This window comes from Haliotis rubra, unplaced genomic scaffold (genome assembly GCF_003918875.1).
Source record: "Haliotis rubra isolate DU_JTF1 unplaced genomic scaffold, ASM391887v1 Scf996, whole genome shotgun sequence".
In the NCBI taxonomy this organism is placed as follows: Eukaryota; Metazoa; Mollusca; class Gastropoda; order Lepetellida; family Haliotidae; genus Haliotis; species Haliotis rubra.
Window position 1 is genome coordinate 117501 of NW_025767741.1, and position 20974 is coordinate 138474.

General features: G+C 44.1%; 1 protein-coding gene across 3 annotated transcripts in view; it reads right to left on the reverse strand.

Moving 5' to 3' along the window:
- LOC124265796 (beta-1,3-galactosyl-O-glycosyl-glycoprotein beta-1,6-N-acetylglucosaminyltransferase-like) overlaps positions 1–20974 on the reverse strand; it is an 85465-nt gene that overhangs the window by 32411 nt on the left and 32080 nt on the right. Inside the window, exon 1 of one of the 3 annotated variants that reach the window (XM_046700627.1) lies at positions 5452–5539. The exons of the other annotated variants lie outside the window; for them this stretch is intronic. The gene's annotated coding sequence lies outside the window, so the exon portion shown is untranslated. Of the gene's footprint in view, positions 1–5451; positions 5540–20974 lie in introns of those variants that run through there. 3 annotated transcript variants of the gene reach the window in all.

Sequence of the window (20974 nt, forward strand, 5' to 3'; positions counted from 1 at the left end):
ACGTAAGTGAGTTGCGTTTTACGACGCTTTTAGCAACATTCCAGCAATGTCACGGCGTCGGCCACCAGAGATGTGCTTCACACGTTGTACCCTTGTGGAGAATCGAACCCGAGTCTTCGGCGTGACGAGCGAACGCTTTAACCACTAGGCTACCCCACCGCCCCCGCACACGCTTATGGTATTGTCGTAACTATCTTGAAACACATATTTTTTGTTATGAAATATATCTTAAAACTACGTATATTTCCAGAATTTCACCCACAGTGCAATACATACCTTGTGAAGAAACCTGTAGTGAGTGAGTTTAGTTTTACGCCACACTCAGCAATATTCCAGCTATATGGCGGCGGTCTGTAAATAATCGAGTCTGGGCCAGACAATCAAGTGATCAACAGCATGAGCATCGATCTGCGCAATTGGGAACAGATGACATGTGTCAACCAAGTCAGCGAGCCTGACCACCCGATCCCGTTAGTCGCCTCTTACGACAAGCATGGATTGATTACTGAAGATCAATTCTAACCCAGATCTTCACGGGTGTCCAGCGTATGAAAAAGTGTATGATCATTTAATTGATGGTGGTTGGTTATATTCCCTCCTAACAACTGTTTGTCGTGACATTAAGGTCTTACAAGTATATCTATGTCCATCGAGACCTGACGGTATCAGCTGAAAATCCTCTGACCAGTTTTCATACTCAACAGGAATTCCTTTCTTAATAATTACCGTTTGACACAATTTATATACCTTTTTGGAAAGATTTATATCAGTTGGTTAGATGTATTTCTTCCTACTATGACAGGTGATTTATGGTCCTCCACCATTGTGGAGCAGCTTTCCCGTTACCTCTGACATAATCCATATCGCAGGCAGCATCCTGCTTATCATGTCAAAGCTACCTTATCCTCTCTGTCTGTCACATGTAGACAAATTCTTTTGTCCCTATTGTATAGTTTGACATGTCATACTTTATATTGTGATGGATTTCAACCACCCATTAACGACCAGTCATTTGTCACGTTATAAACACTTGTCATTACGGTACATTGAGCATTTGAGATGATATAATGGTTTAGAATTAGAAAAGTGATCTTATCCGACACATACTCCAAGTTCTAAAGTCATAGTTATATTTTGTTAAATGTTTCAACATAAAACACCATCAAGTTTTCCCTCCTGTTACAGTACACAGCACATCTGTATATCAGCTAATTAAAGGTCGACGGGAATGTCGAATTATCGTCACACCAGGAACACAAGCCTAATGTAGTGACCAAACTATCACAATCTCGCCAACACCCAAGTTCTGAATGTCCAGCATCACCAAAACCCAAATCTGAAACATTCACAAATATATATCGAAGGAACAAATCGATCTGACGCAAATTACCAACCTAGAAAGTGAAAAGAAATCTCGGACCGCGCCGAAATACATCAGTTTTCGGGATCGCCTTGTAATTCTTGCATGAACAAGGCCTTCAGGCAAATACTATTGGAAAATGGTGTATTCTCACGGGATGAAAAGAAGTTGCGGTACACGCTCCACTAAACGAACGGACAATATTTCACAAATCTGCGCATGCTAGGAAATGAAAGTGACATTCGAGACCCGCGTGAACAACGTTTCAGCCGAATGCGCCATTGCTAAGTTTGCAACTATTGCGCAGGCAATGAAATCACAGAGCATACAGATGCCGATGAACACATGTTAAAGGTGCATAAATATGCCACACAATAAGGGTGAGTTAGTAAGTACGCCGCTTTTAGCAATATTCCAGCAATATCACGGAGAGGGACACCAGAAATGGGCTTCACATATTATACCCATGCAGTGAATCGAACTCGGGTAATCGATATCGGTGTGATGAGCGAATGCTTTAACTACTCGGCTACCGAAACGCCCCTCACAATAAGAGTAAAGGTATGAATAAATTATACTAATGCCAGTAATGGTTGTCACCCACTCCCCCTCCCCAAACCCACACACACCTCACACCTCAACCCCACACCCCCTCTCCAATTAAAAAAAATTGAAGGGCGTGACAACCATTATTGGCATGAGTATATTTCGGTAGAAAGGCCATTGACCCATGTACAATAGATGCAAAGTGAGATATGATATATGGTTTAAACATTTACATAAATATATGTTAAAGAGTAAAGGTTGTTCTCATTATGTCAAAAATATGATTTCATTACGTTTGGGTATGGACTTGTTAATGTGCAGGTATACGCCAGTGAGATCATCGATGACGTATAACGCGAAAATCCACATAACCACAAACCGTTGAAGTTTGTCGAGGCGTTGGGTAGAATTGCTGTCAGATTTTAACATTATAGACCACTTTTATAGGTAGCAACGTCTTTATCAGATAGTATCGTTCCTGCTTAACAATGGTACAAGAATCAGTATCAAAACGCCACAATCACGAAATAAAGAAGTTGTTATCAATAAGGTACTTTCCAACGTCTAAAATTACACTCAAAGAAACTAATCACTTGTTTGGTTTGTGTGTTGTTTAAGCCGCGCTCACATTGGCGGCATGTCCACCGTGGACTGCATTACATAGTGTCACTTCCGTTGGAAGTGTTTGTGGGTTTGTAGATATAAAAATGCGTTGTTTGGAGTGAGTGAGTGAGTTTAGTTTTACGTTTTAAAATGCCACATTTACTGATTGACGATACAATCTTTGATAATATTCGTGAAAAGGACAAAGGATTTCAAGTTGATTTACGTTATATTTCCCAACGTATGTTTGTTGTTTGTTGTTTAACGCCCCACTCAGCAGTATTCCAGCTATATGGCGGCGGTCTGTAGTTTGAAGTTTTAACCAGTCAATCCAGTGATCAACAGCATGAGCATCGATCTATGCAATCGGGATACGATGACATGTGTCAACCAAGTCAACAAGCCTTACCACCCGATCCCGTTAGTCGCCTATTACGACAAGCCCGGGTTACTGAAGATCAATATTCTAACCAGGACCTTCACGGATGCGTTGTGGAGCTACAGGCAGTATCAAGATACACAAGACATAACTGTGCTGATTTTACATGCATATGTTATGTAAAGAGCACACGGTGTTCAGTTAGAATATTCTCTGATAGCCAGGGCAAGTAATGCCCCCGTGGTTAAAGCGCACGTGTAAGATATACTCAAAACTCTTGTCAGTATATTTCTGGGATCAATAACTGTCATTAAAAACAGGTAGTTATTCCATATGTAAGTGTATATTCCATGAGGCATAACAGTTCATATGCCACAGTGCATTATCCATAGAGGAAGAGACGGGAATACAACACGAATACACATAGGGACACTATTTTTTTCAACCTTGCGAAAGTATATTTCTCGAGTACATTACTTTACTCTGGATATTTGTTAATATTTCATTTCGTCTTGTTACCTTATATTAACATGTTCGTGGTTTAAGTTGGGAACGGGTTTCTGAATAAAGACTGACGGTACTGAACATACATTACAAAAATTAAGCATACACAGTTACATGTATCAATTTTGAATGCACTTACAGTGACGATAACAGCTTCTCGATACAGGGACCGCCGCCATTTAGTTTGAATATTGCTGAGTGCGCCGTAAAACTCAACTCACTCACTCATTCTCGATACAGGGAGCTATGTTTATACCGAACTGACGGATATAGCGAACTGACGGATATAGCGAACTGACGGATATACCGGATATACCGGATATACCGAACTGACGGATATAGCGAACTAACTTCCAGTGTGTACTCGATAGTAAACCCGGTCATAGCATGACTTTCCTCTTCTGTTTGCGTTACTGTCGTTAGTGTAAAATTCAGCTTTTGGTTCTGTGTTAGGGACATTGATTGCAATGAACCCTTCGTCCTGTATTCATGGTGATTGTGGAACTGCCGATTTGCCCAACAACGGTCGTATGAATCAGATTGCAAAATCGACAAGTTTGGGGCTCCTCTATATAGCCAACAAGCCCCTAACGAGTATAAGTACTATTCTGATCGTTACTCTTCGGCATGATTTCCCAGTGATGGCCCCGGACATTGTGAACATCAATGTTTGACCTTCCTGACCGCGGACGGTTGTGCTGTCTGATAACGCCCTGAGATGCATCACTCAGAAGGAAGCTGTTTTCAGTTCTACTGCTAAATTGCTGACATCATCTGAATTATTGTAATGATATTTCTATCACAATTACAAATATCGAAGATATTGTTATGGTGTAAATATACTTACAAAGATATGTTTAAATAGTGAGTGGGTGAGTTTGGTTTTACGCTGCTTTAAGCAATATTCCAGCAATGTCACCGGAGGACACCAGAAATTGGCTTCACATTGTACCCATGTGGGGAATCAAACCTGGGTCTTCGGCGTGACGAGCGAACACTTTAACCACTAGGCTACCCCACCGCCCCTATGTTTACATAAATTCTGATATTCAGAACAAGATTACTAACATCATACTGTGACATAATGAATAATTGGGGATATCTCTAAATGCATGTACCACATCATCAAAACTAATCCCATTTTTCTGTTCATAGTCTGAAATGAATTATATCAAATACTTGTTTGGCCTTTTGAAATTATCAATGTAGATCCAAAAATGCATTAAACAGACAATAGATATTTATCTCAGATATATTTAATTCAGTCCGACATATCTTTAGCCGGAGTGAATGACTTTAGTTTTACGCCGCTTTCAGCAATAATCCAGCAATATCACGGCGGAGGACTCCAAAAATGGTCTTCACATATTGTACCAACGTGGGGAATCCAACACTTTAACCACTAAGCTGCCCCAACGCCCCCAAGATACATTTAATCAATTTCTATATGTCACCAATTCTGACCGTTATTGGTATAAAAATCAACAACAAAACAACAATGAAGGAACGTGACGGCTTGTGTGAGATCTCCAGTGAGGACACATTTATACATTTCAGTACATGTCTGTCACCACTTGAGACGCTCCCAGTGTAACTGGATGTGCAGGATCTTGAAATTGTTCTATGAAATGGTAAACAAAACTAAGCTAAAGTTTGCCTGAAGTGTTCGTTTTTTGTTTGACGCCGTGAACCGATGGTACGACTTTATGTCGACACTTCAGATATCTCGAAATAGTGATTATTCGACATATATTCGAGGTCACCGGTTTATGCTTATTTCCAAAATTACTTCAACATACAACCTTGTACGTTGATATGATACAGGTGCTTGTTTGTTTGTTGGTTGTGTAACGCCGAACAGTGATTTACAGTGAGTGAGCGGGCTTCTCATATTGAACCCATGTACGGAATCGTACCCGGTTCTTCAGCGTGACGAGCGAACGTTTGAACCATACCTAACCCAATATCCCTTGTGTCTTACAACCGTAAGAAGACAAACCAGCTCATGTTGACAAATGTTGTATAGCGCTGCATTCACCAATATTCCAGCCACACGTACCTGACAACAAAATGTACACGACCGAATGTGGACCAAACAATCCAGTCACTACCATCATGAGCATCAGTCTATACAGTCACGAAGCCTGACCACCAGATCCCGTTAGTCGCCTCTGACAACAAGCACGGATTGGTGAAGATCAGTTGTAACCCGGATGTCCCCGGGATTCATGACAGTCCCCATACTGTTTCTCCAGTCAGGACTCACGGTGGCCTCTGTACAACCCAAATATGTAAAATCAAGATAATATGTAAAAACTTAACGCAAAGCGTAAAAGATGACGCAATATGTAAAAACTTAACGCAAAGCGTAAAAAATGACTTTAACGCAAAAAGTACAACACTTAACTCAAAATATAATTATTTTTTTTAACTTAATATGTAAAAAATTAACGCAACATGTAAATCCAGTTTTAGGTTTGAATATTAGGGGTGGCAATCGAAATCCATTATTTTCACAAACTAGGCAAAAATTGACTTTATTTTCAAAAACTAAGATATCGCAATGTTTCTGACAAAATGAATTTCATATTACTTTTTTTACAAAACTTTATCTCCTTGTTCAGTATACATGAAACTATAATCGATAAACATATAATTTACTTGTATAAAGAGATATTTGAATCGATCTTATAGTCTATTTTCGAAAGTATTAAAGGAATAATTTTATTCTTCAAACTCTGATTACATAAATGGCATGTTTGGGTTATATTTATCATGTCTTATTCAAGAAGGTTTCACCTTTTGGGTCAGACTGCTTGGAACTGTCCATTCCGTTGCTGATAATCTGTGATTACCGAATTGGGTTTTTAAAGAAACCACTTATTGATCCTTCTTAATCAGTTGGAAATAACATGCATGTTGTAGCAATATTTCCAATTTTAACTCATTGTGTATGGTGGTTCGAATTAATTGCAATTGGTACTTGGCATCGGGAGGGCCATTGGACTTCGGACCTAGCAACTGATATAGGAGAGAGCGCCGATAGTTATGATTTGACTAGTATGTATATGAAACAACGATGGGTGGGAATATTGGAATGGTTCCTAAATGCGTGCATCTTGATCTGCCAAAGCTTCAATTGCGGATGGTAAACAAATTCAAATAAACGAACTGAGAATATAAAAGAAGATATTCAAATGTGTACTTTAATTAAATGCCGCTTCAATGATATAAATGTATGAAAAAGGACATCTGTTTAAAAAATACTATAAAGAAAAATGAACTAATAAAATAGTATGGCTGCTCTCTCTCTCTCTCTCTCTCTCTCTCTCTCTCTCTCTCTCTCTCTCTCTCTCTCTCTCTCTCTCTCTCTCTCTCTCTCTCTCTCTCTCTCTCTCTCCCTCTCCCTCTGCCCATTATACCTGTTCTTCTCTTAAATTGATCAGTTGGATTTAGATTCATGTAGTGCTCTCCTTCATTTTCATGAAAGTAGCTAAGATATATTACTGGACTCTGTCCAGGTAGAATCTCTTTGGGGAGAACTTGTGTGACTGTTCCGTTTACATAAAAGATTTTGACCTCAACCCCAAAGATTCTTGGTACAACCGTGAGACCAGGTGATCACCATATGTCCCGTGAGTGAGTGAGTGAGTGAGTGAGTGAGGTTAAGCACACTTTCAGGTATTCAAGACGTTGATTACAGTGAGACGTCTCCATTTAGATATACAGTAGAATAACTGGTTCCATTTGTAATAATGTTTGATACTACGTCATGTCATCACGTGAATGACACAGAACACACAGCGAATGGCAATAATATGTGAATAAATGGTGAATTACGATTATAATTTCTTAAGCGTGGCTTGTGATTTTCCAATTATATGCAGGTATCATTGATCTTGGCATTGTCATTTTTTATGGATCTAGTTTTCTAAAACCTTGCACAGCGAGTCCTCTTACCCAGTTACATCAATATTCATATTGCTTAAATTGCATCAAATACAATAACTATTCCATTCAATTTGAGCGATCAACATCGGGAACCAATTCCAAATGTCTCTGTTCTTAATCGATTTCATTGGCAGCAATATTACCTGTGACTTGATTGAAGGAAATCAGATATGACTGGAATGGAAATACCCGAATCACTTTGATGCATCTTACATGTCCATTATACATGATGAATATGATATGTTCTCTAAAATTCATTCAAAGTGTTTTTGAAACAACTAATAAAGTCTCTCGTTATTCCTATGCAAAGACTTTTTATCAGGATTTGTTGCATTTCATGTGTGTATTTTGAGGTGAGATTACAAAAACCACACTATTTATCTGTCTACCAGGAAAAGTAACTAAGACATTAATTCCATAAAGGAAAATAATTTGCTATTAATTCACCACTAAATAGGAAAACTCTGAAAAAACTGGTCTCGCAACAAAAACAATGAAAAGAAAAAAAGATTACTAAAAACTGATATCTGCAGAACTTCCAGTGGAACCTTGTTTACCGTACCAAATATCATTAATAATTGATAAACCACTTGTTGAGATATAGCGCAAACCAGGTGTTTGGACGGACAGACTGACGGACGGATAGTAATTTTATATTCCCAAACTTATCGCTACATGCGCGTTGTGGGCTAAAAAAGGCTAAAAAATAAAACCTTCTTGAATAGGACATAATGAATACAACCCATATGACCATTTTTGTAAAAATGCTATGAAGAATAAAATGATTTCCTTGGCTACTGTCTAACATAGATTATGATATCAAGTATCTCTAATACCGATTATGATATCAAGTATCGCTATACATGTATATTATACAATTTTAGGCTTTACTTTGATGTTTTATGACCCTGTTGGCCAGATTTCAATTAAGTTAGAAACGAGGTTAATCCTTAGTTATTTTGAAAAACACTAAAAAAAAGCTGGATTTTACATATTCCGTCAATCTTTCACAAATTGCGTGAAAAATTGTTTTTACATTTTGCGTTAGGTGTTAACGTATTGCGTTAAAGACATGTCTTACATTTTGCGTTAAGTGTTTACATATTGCGTGACTTTTTACGTTTAGCGTTACGTTTTTACACATTGCGTTATTTTTTTACATATTGTCTTTATTTTTCATATTGGGGTTGTACAGCCTCTCTGCTATCGGGTTGCTGTCGACGTTTCAAATAGCTTGAATGTATGGTTTTTGTTGTTCTCATCATCGGAAATGTCACACTCACACACTGCTCACCGCTATCGGGTTTCGGCTATCTGTATCTGTTTCAAAACAACGTAGATATCTTCATCTCAGTGTCAGAACTCTGGAACAGCGCGGTATCGACCACGTTCGTGTTCAGTTTCAGACATACTGCACATGACTAGGAGAACCTCAAGAACGACGTGAGTGCTGGCTGAGGGCATGTTGAGGTTCAGACATACTGCACATGACTAGGACAACCTCAAGAACGACGTGAGTGCTGGCTGAGGGCATGTTGAGGTTCAGACATACTGTACATGACTAGGAGAACCTCAAGAACGACGTGAGTGCTGGCTGAGGGCATGTTGAGGTTCAGACATACTGTACATGACTAGGAGAACCTCAAGAACGACGTGAGTGCTGGCTGAGGGCATGTTGAAGTTCAGACATACTGAACATGACTAGGAGAACCTCAAGAACGACGTGAGTGCTGGCTGAGGGCATGTTGAGGTTCAGACATACTGCACATGACTAGGAAAACCTCAAGAACGACGTGAGTGCTGGCTGAGGGCATGTTGAGGTTCATACATACTGTACATGACTAGGAGAACCTCAAGAACGACGTGAGTGCTGGCTGAGGGCATGGTGAGGTTCAGACATACTGCACATGACTAGGAGAACCTCAAGAACGACGTGAGTGCTGGCTGAGGGCATGTTGAGGTTCAGACATACTGCACATGCCTAGGAGAACCTCAAGAACGACGTGAGTGCTGGCTGAGGGCATGTTGAGGTTAAGACATACTGCACATGACTAGGAGAACCTCAAGAACGACGTGAGTGCTGGCTGAGGGCATGTTGAGGTTCAGACATACTGCACATGACTAGGAGAACCTCAAGAACGACGTGAGTGCTGGCTGAGGGCATGTTGAGGTTCAGGCATACTGTACATGACTAGGAGAACCTCAAGAACGACGTGAGTGCTGGCTGAGGGCATGTTGAGGTTCAGACATACTGCACATGACTAGGAGAACCTCAAGAACGACGTGAGTGCTGGCTGAGGGCATGTTGAGGTTCAGGCATACTGTACATGACTAGGAGAACCTCAAGAACGACGTGAGTGCTGGCTGAGGGCATGTTGAGGTTCAGACATACTGCACATGACTAGGAAAACCTCAAGAACGACGTGAGTGCTGGCTGAGGGCATGTTGAGGTTCAGATATACTGTACATGACTAGGAGAACCTCAAGAACGACGTGAGTGCTGGCTGAGGGCATGTTGAGGTTCATACATACTGTACATGACTAGGAGAACCTCAAGAACGACGTGAGTGCTGGCTGAGGGCATGTTGAGGTTCAGACATTCTGTACATGACTAGGAGAACCTCAAGAACGACGTGAGTGCTGGCTGAGGGCATGTTGAGGTTCAGACATACTGTACATGACTAGGAGAACCTCAAGAACGACGTGAGTGCTGGCTGAGGGCATGTTGAAGTTCGGACATACTGCACATGACTAGGAGAACCTCAAGAACGACGTGAGTGCTGGCTGAGGGCATGTTGAGGTTCATACATACTGTACATGACTAGGAGAACCTCAAGAACGACGTGAGTGCTGGCTGAGGGCATGGTGAAGTTCGGACATACTGCACATGACTAGGAGAACCTCAAGAACGACGTGAGTGCTGGCTGAGGGCATGTTGAGGTTCATACATACTGTACATGACTAGGAGAACCTCAAGAACGACGTGAGTGCTGGCTGAGGGCATGTTTAGGTTAAGACATACTGCACATGACTAGGAGAACCTCAAGAACGACGTGAGTGCTGGCTGAGGGCATGTTGAGGTTCAGACATACTGTACATGACTAGGAGAACCTCAAGAACGACGTGAGTGCTGGCTGAGGGCATGTTGAGGTTCAGACATACTGTACATGACTTGGAGAACCTCAAGAACGACGTGAGTGCTGGCTGAGGGCATGTTGAGGTTCAGACATTCTGTACATGACTAGGAGAACCTCAAGAACGACGTGAGTGCTGGCTGAGGGCATGTTGAGGTTCAGACATATTGCACATGACTAGGAAAACCTCAAGAACGACGTGAGTGCTGGCTGAGGGCATGTTGAGGTTCAGACATACTGTACATGACTAGGAGAACCTCAAGTACGACGTGAGTGCTGGCTGAGGGCATGTTGAAGTTCGGACATACTGCACATGACTAGGAGAACCTCAAGAACGACGTGAGTGCTGGCTGAGGGCATGTTGAGGTTCAGACATACTGCACATGACTAGGAGAACCTCAAGAACGACGTGAGTGCTGGCTGAGGGCATGTTGAGGTTCATACATACTGTACATGACTAGGAGAACCTCAAGAACGACGTGAGTGCTGGCTGAGGGCATGGTGAGGTTCAGACATACTGCACATGACTAGGAGAACCTCAAGAACGACGTGAGTGCTGGCTGAGGGCATGTTGAGGTTCATACATACTGTACATGACTAGGAGAACCTCCAAGAACGACGTGAGTGCTGGCTGAGGGCATGGTGAGGTTCAGACATACTGCACATGACTAGGAAAACCTCAAGAACGACGTGAGTGCTGGCTGAGGCATGTTGAGGTTCAGACATACTGCACATGCCTAGGAGAACCTCAAGAACGACGTGAGTGCTGGCTGAGGGCATGTTGAGGTTAAGACATACTGCACATGCCTAGGAGAACCTCAAGAACGACGTGAGTGCTGGCTGAGGGCATGTTGAGGTTCAGACATACTGCACATGACTAGGAGAACCTCAAGAACGACGTGAGTGCTGGCTGAGGGCATGTTGAGGTTCAGGCATACTGTACATGACTAGGAGAACCTCAAGAACGACGTGAGTGCTGGCTGAGGGGGCATGTTGAGGTTCAGACATACTGCACATGACTAGGAAAACCTCAAGAACGACGTGAGTGCTGGCTGAGGGCATGTTGAGGTTCAGATATACTGTACATGACTAGGAGAACCTCCAAGAACGACGTGAGTGCTGGCTGAGGGCATGTTGAGGTTCATACATACTGTACATGACTAGGAGAACCTCCAAGAACGACGTGAGTGCTGGCTGAGGGCATGTTGAGGTTCAGACATTCTGTACATGACTAGGAGAACCTCAAGAACGACGTGAGTGCTGGCTGAGGGCATGTTGAGGTTCAGACATACTGTACATGACTAGGAGAACCTCAAGAACGACGTGAGTGCTGGCTGAGGGCATGTTGAAGTTCGGACATACTGCACATGACTAGGAGAACCTCAAGAACGACGTGAGTGCTGGCTGAGGCATGTTGAGGTTCATACATACTGTACATGACTAGGAGAACCTCAAGAACGACGTGAGTGCTGGCTGAGGGCATGGTGAAGTTCGGACATACTGCACATGACTAGGAGAACCTCAAGAACGACGTGAGTGCTGGCTGAGGGCATGTTGAGGTTCATACATACTGTACATGACTAGGAGAACCTCAAGAACGACGTGAGTGCTGGCTGAGGGCATGTTTAGGTTAAGACATACTGCACATGACTAGGAGAACCTCAAGAACGACGTGAGTGCTGGCTGAGGGCATGTTGAGGTTCAGACATACTGTACATGACTAGGAGAACCTCAAGAACGACGTGAGTGCTGGCTGAGGGCATGTTGAGGTTCAGACATACTGTACATGACTAGGAGAACCTCAAGAACGACGTGAGTGCTGGCTGAGGGCATGTTTAGGTTCAGACATTCTGTACATGACTAGGAGAACCTCAAGAACGACGTGAGTGCTGGCTGAGGGCATGTTGAGGTTCAGACATATTGCACATGACTAGGAAAACCTCAAGAACGACGTGAGTGCTGGCTGAGGGCATGTTGAGGTTCAGACATACTGTACATGACTAGGAGAACCTCAAGTACGACGTGAGTGCTGGCTGAGGGGCATGTTGAAGTTCGGACATACTGCACATGACTAGGAGAACCTCAAGAACGACGTGAGTGCTGGCTGAGGGCATGTTGAGGGTTCAGACATACTGCACATGACTAGGAGAACCTCAAGAACGACGTGAGTGCTGGCTGAGGGCATGTTGAGGTTCATACATACTGTACATGACTAGGAGAACCTCAAGAACGACGTGAGTGCTGGCTGAGGGCATGGTGAGGTTCAGACATACTGCACATGACTAGGAGAACCTCCAAGAACGACGTGAGTGCTGGCTGAGGGCATGTTGAGGTTCATACATACTGTACATGACTAGGAGAACCTCAAGAACGACGTGAGTGCTGGCTGAGGGCATGGTGAGGTTCAGACATACTGCACATGACTAGGAAAACCTCAAGAACGACGTGAGTGCTGGCTGAGGGCATGTTGAGGTTCAGACATACTGCACATGCCTAGGAGAACCTCAAGAACGACGTGAGTGCTGGCTGAGGGCATGTTGAGGTTAAGACATACTTCACATGCCTAGGAGAACCTCAAGAACGACGTGAGTGCTGGCTGAGGGCATGTTGAGGTTCAGACATACTGCACATGACTAGGAGAACCTCAAGAACGACGTGAGTGCTGGCTGAGGGCATGTTGAGGTTCAGGCATACTGTACATGACTAGGAGAACCTCAAGAACGACGTGAGTGCTGGCTGAGGGCATGTTGAGGTTCAGACATACTGCACATGACTAGGAGAACCTCAAGAACGACGTGAGTGCTGGCTGAGGGCATGTTGAGGTTCAGACATACTGCACATGACTAGGAAAACCTCAAGAACGACGTGAGTGCTGGCTGAGGGCATGTTGAGGTTCAGATATACTGTACATGACTAGGAGAACCTCAAGAACGACGTGAGTGCTGGCTGAGGGCATGTTGAGGTTCATACATACTGTACATGACTAGGAGAACCTCAAGAACGACGTGAGTGCTGGCTGAGGGGCATGTTGAAGTTCGGACATACTGCACATGACTAGGAGAACCTCAAGAACGACGTGAGTGCTGGCTGAGGGCATGTTGAGGTTCAGACATACTGCACATGACTAGGAGAACCTCAAGAACGACGTGAGTGCTGGCTGAGGGCATGTTGAGGTTCATACATACTGTACATGACTAGGAGAACCTCAAGAACGACGTGAGTGCTGGCTGAGGGCATGTTTAGGTTAAGACATACTGCACATGACTAGGAGAACCTCAAGAACGACGTGAGTGCTGGCTGAGGGCATGTTGAGGTTCAGACATACTGTACATGACTAGGAGAACCTCAAGAACGACGTGAGAGCTGGCTGAGGGCATGTTGAGGTTCAGACATACTGTACATGACTTGGAGAACCTCAAGAACGACGTGAGTGCTGGCTGAGGGCATGTTGAGGTTCAGACATTCTCTGTACATGACTAGGAGAACCTCAAGAACGACGTGAGTGCTGGCTGAGGGCATGTTGAGGTTCAGACATATTGCACATGACTAGGAAAACCTCAAGAACGACGTGAGTGCTGGCTGAGGGCATGTTGAGGTTCAGACATACTGTACATGACTAGGAGAACCTCAAGTACGACGTGAGTGCTGGCTGAGGGCATGTTGAAGTTCGGACATACTGCACATGACTAGGAGAACCTCAAGAACGACGTGAGTGCTGGCTGAGGGCATGTTGAGGTTCAGACATACTGCACATGACTAGGAAAACCTCAAGAACGACGTGAGTGCTGGCTGAGGGCATGTTGAGGTTAATACATACTGTACATGACTAGGAGAACCTCAAGAACGACGTGAGTGCTGGCTGAGGGCATGGTGAGGTTCAGACATACTGCACATGACTAGGAGAACCTCAAGAACGACGTGAGTGCTGGCTGAGGGCATGTTGAGGTTCAGACATACTGCACATGCCTAGGAGAACCTCAAGAACGACGTGAGTGCTGGCTGAGGGCATGTTGAGGTTAAGACATACTGCACATGACTAGGAGAACCTCAAGAACGACGTGAGTGCTGGCTGAGGGCATGTTGAGGTTCAGACATTCTGTACATGACTAGGAGAACCTCAAGAACGACGTGAGTGCTGGCTGAGGGCATGTTGAGGTTCAGACATTCTGTACATGACTTGGAGAACCTCAAGAACGACGTGAGTGCTGGCTGAGGGCATGTTGAGGTTCAGACATACTGTACATGACTAGGAGAACCTCAAGAACGACGTGAGTGCTGGCTGAGGGCATGTTGAGGTTCAGACATACTGTACATGACTAGGAGAACCTCAAGAACGACGTGAGTGCTGGCTGAGGGCATGTTGAAGTTCGGACATACTGCACATGACTAGGAGAACCTCAAGAACGACGTGAGTGCTGGCTGAGGGCATGTTGAGGTTCAGACATACTGCACATGACTAGGAAAACCTCAAGAACGACGTGAGTGCTGGCTGAGGGCATGTTGAGGTTCATACATACTGTACATGACTAGGAGAACCTCAAGAACGACGTGAGTGCTGGCTGAGGGCATGTTGAGGTTCAGACATACTGCACATGACTAGGAGAACCTCAAGAAAGACGTTAGTGCTGGCTGAGGGCATGTTGAGGTTCAGACATACTGCACATGACTAGGAGAACCTCAAGAACGACGTGAGTGCTGGCTGAGGGCATGTTGAGGTTCAGACATACTGCACATGACTAGGAGAACCTCAAGAACGACGTGAGTGCTGGCTGAGGGCATGTTGAGGTTCAGACATACTGTACATGACTAGGAGAACCTCAAGAACGACGTGAGTGCTGGCTGAGGGCATGTTGAGGTTCAGACATACTGCACATGACTAGGAGAACCTCAAGAACGACGTGAGTGCTGGCTGAGGGCATGTTGAGGTTCAGACATACTGTACATGACTAGGAGAACCTCAAGAACGACGTGAGTGCTGGCTGAGGGCATGTTGAGGTTCAGACATTCTGTACATGACTAGGAGAACCTCAAGAACGACGTGAGTGCTGGCTGAGGGCATGTTGAGGGTTCAGACATTCTGTACATGACTAGGAGAACCTCAAGAACGACGTGAGTGCTGGCTGAGGGCATGTTGAGGTTCAGACATACTGTACATGACTAGGAGAACCTCAAGAACGACGTGAGTGCTGGCTGAGGGCATGTTGAAGTTCGGACATACTGCACATGACTAGGAGAACCCTCAAGAACGACGTGAGTGCTGGCTGAGGGCATGTTGAGGGGTTCAGACATACTGCACATGACTAGGAGAACCTCAAGAACGACGTGAGTGCTGGCTGAGGGCATGTTGAGATTCAGACATACTGTACATGACTAGGAGAACCTCAAGAACGACGTGAGTGCTGGCTGAGGGCATGTTGAGGTTCAGACACACTGCACATGACAAGGAGAACCTCAAGAACGACGTGAGTGCTGGCTGAGGGCATGTTGAGGTTCAGACATACTGCACATGACCAGGAGAACCTCAAGAACGACGTGAGTGCTGGCTGAGGGCATGTTGAGGTTCAGACATACTGTACATGACTAGGAGAACCTCAAGAACGACGTGAGTGCTGGCTGAGGGCATGTTGAGGTTCAGACATACTGCACATGACTAGGAAAACCTCAAGAACGACGTGAGTGCTGGCTGAGGGCATGTTGAGGTTCAGACATACTGTACATGACTAGGAGAACCTCAAGAACGACGTGAGTGCTGGCTGAGGGCATGTTGAGGTTCATACATTCTGTACATGACTAGGAGAACCTCAAGAACGACGTGAGTGCTGGCTGAGGGCATGTTGAGGTTCAGACATTCTGTACATGACTAGGAGAACCTCAAGAACGACGTGAGTGCTGGCTGAGGGCATGTTGAGGTTCAGACATACTGTACATGACTAGGAGAACCTCAAGAACGACGTGAGTGCTGGCTGAGGGCATGTTGAAGTTCGGACATACTGCACATGACTAGGAGAACCTCAAGAACGACGTGAGTGCTGGCTGAGGGCATGTTGAGGTTCAGACATACTGCACATGACTAGGAGAACCTCAAGAACGACGTGAGTGCTGGCTGAGGGCATGTTGAGGTTCAGACATTCTGTACATGACTAGGAGAACCTCAAGGACGACGTGAGTGCTGGCTGAGGGCATGTTGAGGTTCAGACATACTGTACATGACTAGGAGAACCTCAAGAACGACGTGAGTGCTGGCTGAGGGCATGTTGAGGTTCAGACACACTGCACATGACTAGGAGAACCTCAAGAACGACGTGAGTGCTGGCTGAGGGCATGTTGAGGTTCAGACATTCTGTACATGACTAGGAGAACCTCAAGAACGACGTGAGTGCTGGCTGAGGGCATGTTGAGGTTCAGACATACTGTACATGACTAGAAGAACCTCAAAAACGACGTGAGTGCTGGCTGAGGGCATGGTGAGGTTCAGACATACTGTACATGACTAGGAGAACCTCAAGAACGACGTGAGTGCTGGCTGAGGGCATGTTGAGGTTCAGACATACTGTACATGACTAGGAGAACCTCAAGAACGACGTGAGTGCTGGCTGAGGGCATGTTGAGGTTAAGACATACTGCACATGACTAGGGGAACCTCAAGAACGACGTGAGTGCTGGCTGAGGGCATGTTGAAGTTCGGACATACTGCACATGACTAGGAGAACCTCAAGAACGACGTGAGTGCTGGCTGAGGGCATGTTGAGGTTCAGACATACTGCACATGACTAGGAAAACCTCAAGAACGACGTGAGTGCTGGCTGAGGGCATGTTGAGGTTCATACATACTGTACATGACTAGGAGAACCTCAAGAACGACGTGAGTGCTGGCTGAGGGCATGTTTAGGTTAAGACATACTGCACATGACTAGGAGAACCTCAAGAACGACGTGAGTGCTGGCTGAGGGCATGTTGAGGTTCAGACATTCTGCACATGACTAGGAGAACCTCAAGAACGACGTGAGTGCTGGCTGAGGGCATGTTGAGGTTAAGACATACTGCACATGACTAGGAGAACCTCAAGAACGACGTGAGTGCTGGCTGAGGGCATGTTGCATACCAGCCTGCACTAACGAATAAAACAAACAGAAACACTAAAGCATTATTCGTTTTGTTGAAATTATAATTTTGCCCCACATTTTGATAAAAAATAAGGACCTCAAGTGCCTGAAACAAACAGAAATGAAAAACAAAAACACTGTCGTTCTATTCTTTTGACGACGTTGGCAAAAACATAATTGCACTTTTACAACGACATGAGTGCGTATGTGCGTCCGTGCGTGTGCTTTTACTAGTCAGGACTAGTGTTGGTTTATGGTGTGTTTTCGACAGAGATACCAAGTTTGAAACCTCAGCGCCAGGGAGGGTACACACCAGGTATAATCGTTTACTGGGATTTGTACACTGACCTCCTGTGCTCCGGCTCACACCGGATCCACTAAAGCACGGAGGTAGTTCCTCCAGTCGGAGGATATATTCAGCGTTCGAAATACCCGCCTGCCCGACCGCCCGGAACGGGTTATTTTCAACAAGGACTGCCAGATTCTCAAATCCACCTGCCCGACGGTCGGGTTAAAATATAGACATGTATATGAAGATGTTTATCAGGATAATAAATCAGCATTAATTCACTCGTAAATAATAAGTAAATTAGTATTTTCGTGGGCTGGTATACGTAAGTTTTGGTCAGGGCTGGAAAGTTTTACATCTCACCAGCCCTGTGGTCTGGCTGAAATTTTTGGGAATTTCATACACTGATATATTCTAAAAAATATTGTTTGGGAAACGAGGAGAATCAATATATGCAAACAATCTGTCATACTATCGACCACATGTGAACCCTAAGTTACACGGAAATAGCTGGGCTGACTTAGGCAGTACAAAACACCGTGGGAGTTGTCTCCCTTAGCTACAGAGTATCGACTTCTCGTTGAAATCAATTCCACACGGTTCAAGCTGATCACTGACAAAGATACTTGAACTGTCAGTCGGTATCCAGTCTGGTGAGTTTTACCAAAGTTTCACATTTGCACGAGCTGACTTGCTGTTGTATAACTGACATACTCTCTAAAGTGGTGCTAAACCCAACTCACTCACTCACCCCTCCCACATAAAGCTGACACACCGTGACATAACTGACATACTCTCCAAAGTGGTGTTAAACCCAACTCACTCACTCACCCCTCCCACATCAAGCTGACACACCGTGATATAACTGACATTCTGTGCAGTGCGGCTTTAAACGTGTCATTTTAAAAGCTCTCAGAGAATGTCAGCATAATGTTACAACATCGTTTGTGGCAACGTTGTACTTAATTTCCTAAAAATCTCCAAGCGAGTACATAACACCGCCAGGCTTGTTGTAGATGGGGACTGGATCTGAATTCGTGCCGAATTAAAATGGTATTGGAGTCAGGGAGGCACAGGTGTTGTAATGTCTCTAACGCTGACAAGTTTATACACAGCATTGTCTCGGGGCTACATTTTATTCCGTGTGCCACCCATCACGGCAGATATAACGGGTTTACACGTCTCCATGTCATACACACGGAACGTCAAATTAAACTGAGTGAGTGAGTGAGTTGAGTTCTACGCCGCACTCAGCAATATTCCCGCTATATGGCGGCGGTCTATAAATAATCGAGTCTGAACCAGACAATCCAGTGATCAACAGCATGAGCATCGACCTGGGAACCGATGACATGTCTCAACCAAGTCAGCGAGCCTGACCACCCGATAGTCGCCTCTTACGACAAGTATGGGTTACTGAAGATCAATATGCTAACCCGGACCTTCACGGGTACAAGAGAGAATGTACACTCATGTCTCACAGTTTCACATGGTTGGTTGGCTGGTTAACGCCTCAATATTACAGCTATATGGCGGCGGTCTGTAATTAATCCAATCTGGACCAGACAACCCATTGATCACCAGCATGAGTATCGATCTACACAACTGGGGTAGCAAATGAAACAAATGGAAGAGACAAGAAATGGTTTTTCGAAGATGATGTATTAATACCCCTACTAAAGCTGTATTTCGGCCCTTAATCTTGTATTGTTTCGGAGAATATTTTCACTCTAGTAACCTTTAGCGTTTATAATGTTCTGGTCAAATCCAATTTTCAAGAATATTATTTCTTTTGACAGGATGCTAACTTTTCGGGCGGCTCCTGTAGCTATGAGCTGAAAGATAACAGGTGTCATTTGTTATCATCAACATTTCTCGTGGGTGGCGATGCTTTGAAGAAAGGGACTTCTATCCATCCAATCAAGTCGTACCTGCAACTATGAGGTAGCTTAGTTGTTGAAGCGTTACACATTCGAGTTGATTGCCCGCACAGATACAATGTCTGAAACACATATCTGGTGACCTCTATTTTGCTGTAATAACAATATATTATGTTGACTACATTTTTCCCCCATGTTAACAATGGCCTAAATACATATATGTATATATCACTCGCAACGAACAAATCATACATAACAATTACAAAGACACGAAATGATTTTGTTTTATCACGTTTAACAATAGGTTGTCTGAACAGTTCCCAGGTATACACACTCACGTGAACACCTGTTGATAACATCAGATGACAGAGAAATATCCCACGTCCACTACAGCTTTAACGTCATTTCCGATCACAATGCATCATGGGTTCGTCACGTGGCGCATTATAAAGCAATACAAAGTGTTATAAACCTATTCAAAGCTCTTTGAAATGTGCGTTCGACGACATAAGAGTGACCATATAGCCTTTAGAAGTTCTGACAAATCTAAATTTTCGGAGAGATTGAACTGAGCCCAAAGGTTTAAAAAAATCTTCGAAATCCTTTAACAGTGTGATATTTGCGGAAAGATCAGGTCCGGGCAAATACGGACACAAACACAAGAAATTGGACAAAATCTTTGGTAATAAACTCAGGATGTCAACACTATGACTACAAGATAAAGAACAGTGGTTTGATCTAGTGTGTGTTCTCTACACTCAGTCTTCCTGGAGAGCAGAAAGTCGGTAGTTCGATCCCCGGTCGCCTACAAAAACAAATACATGGTATGGTAACCCATGGTACTTGTTATTACCGTGCCTGACGCCAGTCATTACGGGAATAGAACACGGACTGGTCGACTCGGATCACTATGCTGTGCCTGAGTGGGGTATCCATGTCGAGCAGCGGAAAGGTACGTCAGTGAGCTAGCACATTATTCGGGCTAGTATAACCACACACACGTGCATGCATAGTCCGGGCTAGTACAAGCACACACACGTACTTGCATAGTCCGGCTAGTACAAGCACACACACGTACATGCATATTCCGTGACAGTTGCGCCCCTTTTGTGTACCAGGATAGTGTTATCGTTCTGTTTATGAGCAACCATATATATATATATAGGATATTTATATAGCGCACATATCCACGCACTAGTGCATGCTCAAGGCGCTGGTATTTTTT